Source organism: Panthera pardus, unplaced genomic scaffold (assembly GCF_024362965.1).
Source record: "Panthera pardus isolate Hobbes unplaced genomic scaffold, ASM2436296v1 HiC_scaffold_22, whole genome shotgun sequence".
Lineage (NCBI taxonomy): Eukaryota > Metazoa > Chordata > Mammalia > Carnivora > Felidae > Panthera > Panthera pardus.
This window is the reverse complement of record NW_026526788.1, coordinates 74,998,852-75,009,124: the sequence shown is the minus strand read 5'-3', so window position 1 is coordinate 75,009,124 and position 10,273 is coordinate 74,998,852.

Here is a 10,273-nt window from a genome sequence, read left to right as displayed (position 1 = left end):
TCACCTAGGCCACTGTTCCTTAGAGGGCCGCAGGAAGCGGAAACCCCCTTTTCCTTAAGATACCTGGCTGGGGTGCTGTGACTATCCCCTGGGTGGTCAGGGGGCAGACAAGTCTGACACTAGGTGGTTCTCTCCATGTGGGGGCTGTCGGGCTCTGACTGCCTCGAGGGCACACTGGCAGATGCCTGCCCGCATCACTGGACTTGGCGCCTGGGGCTGCAGGGGCGAGGCTGCCCGTCTGCCCTCCGTGGGGCGTGGTGGAAGACATATGTGGTTTCACCATCACCCACCATGCAGTTCAGAGCAAACAACAGCACCCTCTGTGCCCAGTTTCCCAGCTCCAAGACAGGCGTGCCCTCCCAGACTGCCTGCCATCTGGAGCTGAGCAGTTCTTTGCAGTTGGGGCCAAACTATAAAGTGCTTTGCAAAAGACACCAAAACCCAGAAGAAGCACTTTCCCCAAGATCACACAACAAAAATATCGAAAGGCTGTCTGCTTCTGGCATTTGGATGACTCATGAGGATTCGTTGCGGGGTGGGGAAGGTTCTGTTTGCTAGAACAAGTTTGCTGGAACACCATTCCGCTGCCCTGCCTCCTCTCCAACTCTGGCTTTCTAGTGAACAGATCATTGAGAAAGAAAATAGCGATGAACTGACAACAGTTCCAAACAACGAACCAAAGAAACGGCCTGAGCTGGAAAAGGAGAAAGAGGGGCCCTTTTAGATGTACCTCTACCGACCCCCCACAAAGATGTGGGTCCACTGGGAGTCCATGAGAGTAACACCGGGAGCCAACGATATGACCTCACGGGCGTGCAGAAGACACGACCTCTGCTGGGCTCGGATTGGGATCGGGAAGGGAGGCTGCTGTGTCCTTGCGACAGAATTCAAGGAAGGTCACCACTGTCTTCACAACCCAGCCCAGCCCAGCCCCAAGCCATCGCCAACCCTGTGTGCATCCATTCTCCATCCGCTTCTCTTCTTTTTCATTTTGAAATCCCAGACCGTGTGTCATGTCATTTGTAAGCGTTTCTGTATGCATCTCCAAAAGTTAGGGACTTTTAAAAGAAACGCGACCACAGCAATATGAATGGAGGTTTTCAAACACAACACTACATTCTCTAACAAGAATAATAATACACTAGCATTCAGTATTTGCAGCATTCTGGATTCACATCATATCTCATTTAAACCACCTACCTGCCCTCTGTAGTGGTCACATAATGTTATGCCCTAGATGAAATTTCAACACTGGCTGCCCACAGAGACAGTGCCTATACTTCCTCCCTACTTTAGTTTACTTTTTCTTACATATTAAATAAAAACTTTTAATTTTGAAATGATTATAGATTCACAGCGAGTGGCAAGACAGTACAGAGGGGTCTCTGGTACCCTCTCCCCAGTTTCCCCCAATGGCTGCATCTCACGTCATGATAATACAATACCAGAGCCAGGAAATTGACGTTGGTCCAATGTGTGTGTGTAGTTTTGCGCCATTTTTATCCATGTGTCGATCTGTGTATTCACCACTACAACCAAGGTACAGAACTATTCCATCATCACAGACATCTCTCTCATGCCACCCTTTACAACCACGCCCCCTCAAGCTCTGGAAACCTCTAACCTGTCTCCCATCTCTAGAATTTGCAAATGACGCATAATCCCCTTGAGATCCATCCAGGTTGTAAGTATAGATACTTTTTCTTGCTGAGTAGTATTCCACGATATCAGATGTACCACAGTGTATTTATCCATTCACTTATCAAAAGGCATTTGTTTCCCTGCTTTATTGTTCTCTCCTTAGCGTTTTTGACAAACAGACTTTGTGTTCATTCATGTGTCTTATTTATTTCCCATACCCCCTCTGGAGGACCAGCCCCCTTAATGCTGCGACTTTGGCTTCTTTGGTTCATTGCTGTATCTCTAGGGCCAGAGACAGTGCCTGGCATGCAATAATTCAATAAACACCGCAGAGGGACTGTTGCATGGGTTTGACAGAGGAAGAGATTTAGATGCAGGGACTGGAGGTGACCTGCCCAACGTCCTGGAGCCAGTAGGTTGCAGAGCTCGGTCTTGCACCAGCTCTCTTTGCTCAAAGCCCCAGGCTCAGCCCCACGCCGGCCCCCGGCTCCTTCTTCTCTCTGGCCAAGCATGGGCAAAGTGGTTCCCGTTTCTGTGTTTTCCTTGGCTTAAAGGACACCGGCAGGGGTTTTCAAAATGGAACTTTACTGACAACCCGCAAAGCCAAAGGGAAATAAACAAGGGAAACATGAGGACTTATAAAATGTTGAATTTGTAAAATAGATTCTTTTTTCTTTTTTTTTTTTTTTTTTAGGAGTGTGAAGATTTAATGAGATAAAGCATATGAAATGCTTAGGATAGTGTCTGGGACATAACGTATACTGGATAAACACTACTCTTTTCCTTCCTTTCCTCCTCACGTCCTAAGTTCCTAGAGCAGTGTTAGGCGCTATTGGGGTGCAAGAGAAGGGTAGAAGGTGACACACACCCTTAAGGCATTTATTATCTAAGTGGGGAGACAAGGATGTAAAATGCTTGATAATTAGTGGAGCACAATATGCGTGTGAGACACGATTAATATAATGAATATATTCATATCAATTACTGCATTTTTTCCTATTTCTGCTGTAACAAATTACCATAAATTTAGTAGCTTAAAACATCACACGTTTATTATCTCTCATTCTGGAGGCCAGAAGTCCAAAACAGGTGGCAAGGCTGTTGGGTGGGACTGGCAGGTGGGGAAATGTCCCTTGGAAACCTGCCTACACTTGCGGTGCTCTGTGACCTCTACTGACCTAGAGTACATCGCTAAAAATATATATATATATATTTATTTCTTTTCAGAGAGAGAGTGAGCATGGGGAAGGGGCACAGAGGGCGCAAGAGAGAATCGCAAGCAGGCTCTGTGCTGTCAGCGCAGAGCCTGACGTGGGGCTCGATCCCACACACCCGTGAGATTGTGACCTGAGCCGAAACCAGCAGTCAGATGCTCAACCGACTGAGCCATTCAGGTGACCCCAAATATTTTTTAAATTAATAATAATAATGATGAAAACCATAAACGAAAATAAGCTTCATGTTAGGAGACCCCACTGGGCTGTGGTCCTTTATCTGGGCTAGTACACATCTATCCTCCTGGCTCCCAGATAGCAGGTAGGAATGTGGAGGGGGGATGGGAGGCACTTGACTGCAAAGGGACACCGGGGAACTTTTCAGGGTGATGGAAATGTCCTATATCTTAACTGAGGGATTTCTGACTATATACACTTGTTAAAACTCATTGAATTGTACACTTAAAATTGTTGAATTTCATTGCATGTAATTACATGACAATCAAGCCAACGAAAATAATTCTCAGGAGGGCTGGTTAAACAGCCTGACCTTGAAGCGCCTGCTATGCTCTCTTGGTCTTTGTCAAAGTTTTGGGTAGGGCTCAGTAGCACCATAGATGTCTCCCATCGGCCCTGTGATCAGTTCTCCTTCTCTTCTCCTCCTCTTCCCTCCTACTTCACCACATGATGGACTTCCAGGGCTCTGGGAATGAGCCCAAATCCCCGGGCGTTCAGAAAAAGGAACTGATCCAATGTTAGCCCAAGACACCAGAAACTCCTCTGGCCCAAGCCATAGGGAGTTGTGCAAAGATAGAGATTTTCAGATAGAATCTGCAGGGCCATTTTGGCATGCCACCGGCAGCCCTCAGGAGCCTTGAGACCAGAAGGCCCAACCCAGGGATCCCTAATGGACCCGAGGAGTCACTTTGGCCAGGCACCCCCAGGACAATCTTGAGATTGTCGCGGTGGGGCCATGACAGCTGGTCAGGGGACCATGTGGGCTGGAGCCTGGAGCGTGCCTGACTTGACCACAGAGTCTGGTGATCCGGACATGCTGATGTCCCATATGCCCCATGCAACTGTCCCCTAGGACAGCTCCCCCAGGGGAAGTTGGGTGTAAAGTTGATGCTGGTGCCACAGAGGTTAAAGATGGCGTATGGGACAGCGGCTCTGCCATCCTCCTGCTTTCGTTCTCAGGTCCCAGCTCTACACTCTGGGGACACTATGAACAAGTCACTGTGTTGGTTTCCTACGGCTTCTTACACAAACTCAGTGGCTTGAAACAGTATACATTTGGTTCTGGAGATCAAGCTGGCATGGGTCTCAAGGGGGTAAAATCAAGGTGTCAGCAGTTATGTTCTTTCTGGGGGCCCTGGAGGAGAATGTGTTTTCTGGCTTGTTCTGGCTTCTAAAGGCCAACTATGTTTCATGGCTTGGGGCCCCTTCCTCCATCTTGCAGGCCAGCAAAGGTCAGTCAAGCCCTCCTCACATCACCCTGACTATTCTGCCTCCTCCTCCACTCTTAAGGACCCTTGTGATGACATTGACCCCCCCCCCCCCGCCCAGTAATGCAGAACAACCTCCCTACTTTAAGGTTAGCTGATTGGCAACCTGAATTCTATCCCAGCTTGAATTCCACCTGTCCATACAGCATAACATACAGAGGTTCCAGGGACCACTGTTCTGCCTACCACAATCCCTCAAGGAGCTCGTGTTCTAATAGAGGAGAGAAGCTTACCAACCAAGTCCAACCCTGCATAGGTAAGAGCACGTAGGGAGGGCAGCCAGCCCAGACAGGCAAGGTATCACTGCCCAGAGCGGGGTGGCCAACTGAGGACCCGAGTGACAAACAGGAGTCAGCCAAGGGGCACCTGGTGGCTCAGTCGGTTGAGGGTCCGACTTCTGCTCAGGTCATGATCTCATGGTCGTGAGTTCAAGCCCCGCATCGGGCTCTGTGCTGACACCTCGGAGCCTGAAGCCTGCTTCGGATTCTGTATCTCCCTCTCTCTGCCCCTTCCCCAGCTCTCTGTCTCTCTCTCTCTCAAAAATAAATAAACATTAAAAAAAAAAAAGGAGTCAGCTGAGAAGAGGAGCTGATGGTGGTACAGGCAGGGGCACAGCATGTGCAAGGCCTGGAAGTGAGAGGTGAGAGGTGGTAATGGGGAGCTATAGAGTGTTTTATGCAGCAGGAGACATGATTAGCCTGTGCTCTGGAATGAGCATTCTGTCTATAGCCCTCTGCCCCTCTTTGAAGCTCACCTTCTTTCAGTATACTAAGAAAAACGCTTGGGGGTGTCATCCACAAAGCATCTGTTTCACACTTCAGACCCCTTCTGTGTTCACTTGTCCTTGTCTGGGCCCGTGCCCCTGCCTGTTCTCTAAAACCGTGGGCTCCACAGTTCTCTCTGGGCTGTGGGCTCCTGCCTGTTCTCTAAAACCACCTGAATGCTGCAGAGGGGACTTGTGTGGAAGGTCCCAAGTCCCTCAGTCTTCCCTCCTCCCCCAGGAGGCCCTGCATCTATAACAGACCCTCTGAAGGTGGGACCCAGAAGAAATTACACCACAGGGTGGGAAGGCACAGCTTGAAACTGGACCCAGAATATGCTCCCATGACCCAAAGATGCAGAGTCAGTCCTTCCCGGGGGCTTCTCCAACGACACACCCCAGGTCCAAGCCCTGTGTCAAGGTGGACCCTTTCCTGGGAGCGGGCCCAGAGCCGACCTACCCATCCCACCCACTTTTCAAACAGTCACAACAGAACATTGGTCTTGTTTTCCAATCTGGCCACTTTTGCCCACTCAGGCAGTTCAAGAACCTAGTATCTAGACAAGGCCCTGAGTTTCTCAGAACATTCTCCCCCTGGGGGGCTTCAGTACAAGCACTCCAGTGGTTTTTCACCAAATCCCCTCCATGAAAGCCTCCAGATCTTCTCCCGGGCTTCAGGTGTGTAACTGGTAACGGATTGGTGCCCACCCGCAAGTCCCAGGGAGCGATCCTCACTCAGAGCCCGGGGGACCCGGGTCTCTATCTGGGAAGGGGACCTTTTGCAAATGCAAAATCAGAATCATATGCCCAGACTCCTTGCTCTTGACTGGGTGTTCACGTGCTGATGCTGGGCTGCTCCTTCCCCTGGCTCCCACGCTGTGTGCAGAGCCATGGGGGGAAACAGGCGCATTGACAAAGCGGGCCCCACAGCGGCCCCACTCCTTACGCAGACGGGCAGAAACTTGGAAGCTTTTCTCTACTTCATTAATTTGTTAATTAAATTGCTAGCTAATTTGTCTGCAGTGTCCCCTCTCCCTGCCCCCTTCTCTCTCTCTGTTGGAGGCCACCCTCCACTTGGGGACAAACCCTTGAGGTGGTGGTGGGGGGAAGGCTTATTCTTCATGTCACATTACAAGGGGGAAAACCCATCAGAGGAGCAAGTTTTCTATCTTGGCTGTCTTTTGTTGTTAAGTTTATTTACTTCTTTTGAGAGAGAGAGGGCGAGGGAGAGAGAAAATATCCCAAGCAGGCTCCACACAGTGAGGAGCCCGATGAGGGGCTCAAACCCACGAACCATGAGATCACGTCTTGAGCTGACCATGACCTTAGCCGACCGAGCCACTCAGGTGCCCCTATCTTGGATGCCTTTTTGAGAATGAATTAGAAGGAGGCAGGTATGAGGAGAGGAAGATCTCTCCCCATCCTCCTGGCCCGTCATTAGTGGAGGGGGCTCCTCTCCCCCTTGGTCAGACACACCCTGTCTCTACCCATCTTTAACAAGAAGCATAATAATTCAATAGAAGAGTTAAATGAAATCACAAAAAATGCTCACTTACACCCACAGAAGGCAGAAAAGGAGGAAAAGAGAAACAAAGAACAAATAGAACAAAGAGTGGGGCACCTGGGTGGCTCAGTTGGTTAAGCATCCAACTTCGGCTCAGGTCATGATCTTGCAGTTTGTGAATTAGAGCCCCACGTCAGGCTCTCTGCTGCCAGCATGGAACCTCCTTCAGCTCCTCTGTCCCCCTCTCTCTCTTTCCTCCTCCGCTCATTCTTTCTCTCTCAAAAATAAATAAACTTAAAAAAGTGGAATAGCAAACAACAAGATGGTATATTTTAATCCACCCATATTTATAATTATTTTTTATGTTCTTAATTCCAGTTTCTTACCATACAGTGTAATATTAGTTTCAGGTACAATATAGTGATTCAACCTCTGTACATCACCCAATGCTCATCACAACAAGTGTGTTCCTTAGTCCCCATCACCTATTTAACGCATCCCCCCACCACCCACCCCCACCGTAACCATCTGTTCTCTACAGGTGAGAGTCTGTTTCTTGGTTTGCCTCTCTCGCTCTCTCTCTTTTTTCCCCTTTGCTCATTTGTTTCTTAAATTCCACATGAGTAAAATCACATTGTAATTGTCTTTCTCTGACTTATTTTGCTTAACATAATGTACTCCAGCTCCATCCATGCTATTATAAATGGCAAGGTTTTGTTCTTTTTTGATGGCTGAGTAATATTCTAGTGTGTGTGTGTGTGTGTGTGTGTGTGTGTGTGTGTGTATCACATCCTCTTCATCCATTCATCATTCAATGGACACTTGGGCTGCTTCCATAATTTGCCTATTGTAGATAATGCTGCTACAAACATCAGGATGCATGTATTCCTTTGAATTAGTATTTTTGTATTCGTTGGGTAACCACCTAGTGGTGCAATTGCTTGTATAACTATTTTAAATGTGATTAGTCCGAACATACCAGTTAAAAGAGAGAGGTTGTCTGATTGGGTAAAAAAAAGCAAGACCCAACTCTAGGTGGCCCACAAGAAACCAACTTTAAATGTAAAATGTTTTCCCTAGACTTGCTGAGTGTATTTTCTCCCAGTAGCTGAACATTTATTTGCTTTGAAAACCTCTACTTCCACATTTGGGCAAAAGTCAAGTTCAGTTTCTTTCACGCTTAGATGAGCTCCGTAATATTGGGGGTCTGAGGCGTTGCTTGTGTGTAGTTATCTTGTGTGTAGTTTACTTTGAAATACTTTGGTACAAACAGTGGAATAATACATGTGTGGAAACTAACTTCAGTCCACGCCCTCGAAGTGCATACTTAGCTTAATCAGACCTTCATCGGGAGTCCACACTCCCAGTGTAGACACAATGCTCCAAATACGGCTGCCCAATCTGCGCAAGAGGACAGAATTAGCACAAGGAGGCTAGAGACCCATTTGTATTGAGGAAATGAGGGAGGCTCAGAGATGTGGTTGCTTAGAAAGACTAGCAACCCTAGCTTTTTAGGAACAAGGAATAAGAATCCTACAAACCCAACAATTTGTACAAAAAAAATCCTGCTGGGGTTTTGATGAGAATCACCTGGAATCTATAGTTAAAACTGGGAAAAATGGATATCTTTATAGTATGGAGTCTCCCAATTCATGAGCAGGGAGTATTTGCATCTTCTTTAATTTCTTTCAGCAACATTTTTTTTTGTCTGGCGTAGAAATATTTTACATTTTTTGTTAAGTTTATCCCTAGGTGTTTTATGTTTTCAGATGTTATAAATTTTTAAATTTCGTTTTCTGTTTGTTGCTAATATAAATATAAAGGTGCACCATTGATTTCTATATATTGACTTTGTGTCCTGAGACCTTGCTGAGTTTATCAGATTTCATGTGTGCATGTGTTGTGTTTGGTTTTTTGTTTTTGGATTTCTTTTGTATACAATTATGTTATCTATAAATAGACAGCTCTACTTAGTTTCTCCCAATCTTATGTCTTTCAAACTCTTTTTCCGGTAATACATTGGTTAGAACCTCTAATTTGGTGTTAATTAGAAGTCTTTCCTTTTTTCCTGCTTTTAGAGAGAATGTGTTCAAAATTTCACTACCAAATATGATGTTAGATGCTTTGCTGGGTTCAGGAAATTCCTTTCTATCTTAAATTTTCTGAGATTTTTTTTTATCATATATGAGTGCTCAGTTGTTTTTTTTTTCTCAAATGCTTTTTCTGTATGTTTTGAGATGATCATATGATTGTTCTTTGTTCTTTAATGTGTTGAATTACACTGATAGACTTTTGAATGTTAAACTAAACTTGTATTCCTGGCCAGCATCAACTCCATCTACTATTTGGGTGACAAATGGGACTTGATTCTTTCTCATTATTTACTAGTTTTCAAGATAATGTGTTAGTTCTCTAGACTTTTTTTTTAAGTTTATTTATTTTGAGAGAGAGCGAGCGAGAGGGAGCATACGCACGCACATGTGTGAGCAGAGAAGGGACAGAGAGAGAGAGAGAGAATCCTAAGCAGGGTCTGCCCTGTCAGTGAGGAGGCCACTCAGGGCTTGAACTCACCACTGTAAGATCACGACCTGATCTGAACCAAGAGGCAGTTGCTTAACCAACTGAACCACCCAGGCTCCCCACCTAGACTTTTCTAAAGGTGACTAACGGGGCTTTTATTTATTTATTTATTTATTTAATATATTTACTCTTTTTAGATGCTTAACCAACTGAACCACCCAGGCTCCCCACCTAGACTTTTCTAAAGGTGACTAACGGGGCTTTTATTTATTTATTTATTTAATATATTTACTCTTTTTAGAGAGAGAAAGAGAGAGTGTGAGTGGGGGAGAGGGGCAGAGAGAGAGAGAGACTCTCAAACAGGCTCCATGCCCAGCCGATCTCATGACTCTGGGATCATGACCTGAGCCAAAATCAAGAGTCGACACCGGGTCACCCAGGCATCTCTGGTGTTTGTTTTGTTTTGTTTTTCTTGTTGTTGTTGTTGTTATTGTTGTTTTTAAGAAAATTTTATTTTGAGCTCTTGGATTTAAACAGGCTTAATGTGTTTTAATTTCTGTCACTTATTATTCTAACTAATGCTCCAATTGTCCCCTGTTGGGCCAGTGGGAACTCCTTCAAGTTGCTCCTGAGTATTTTGGACACAATCCTAACAATCTTTGATAACGTCCTTGTTTGCTGGGATGAGCAAAATGCTCCAGGCTCTTCTCGGGCATTTCCTACTCCAGACTTGGAATCAGCCATTTCTCTGGGAGCCCTGGTGGCTTTTAAGTTGGAAATGGTACTTGAGGACACCATCTGGGACCCATGGTCCTCCCTGCCACCAGATTGGTCATTTCTTCTAAAGGGTACCCATTTTTTTTTTTAAAGAGAAAGTTAATTTTTTGTATCAAATTGCTTTTACCTCACTTTGACTTTATGTTATTATTTTTCCTTACATTGAAAATTTTTGTTCTTAATGTCATTGACAGAATTACTTGTTTTTCCCTATAACATATAAGAATTGCAGAATAATAATACCCATATTATTACTAACAATATTCTTAGGGAAGATAGTTTAACATTTTTTGGCAGTTCTTTTTGTCCTTAGGATATGGCCCAGAAGAATGCACGTCTCATTTCTGTGTTT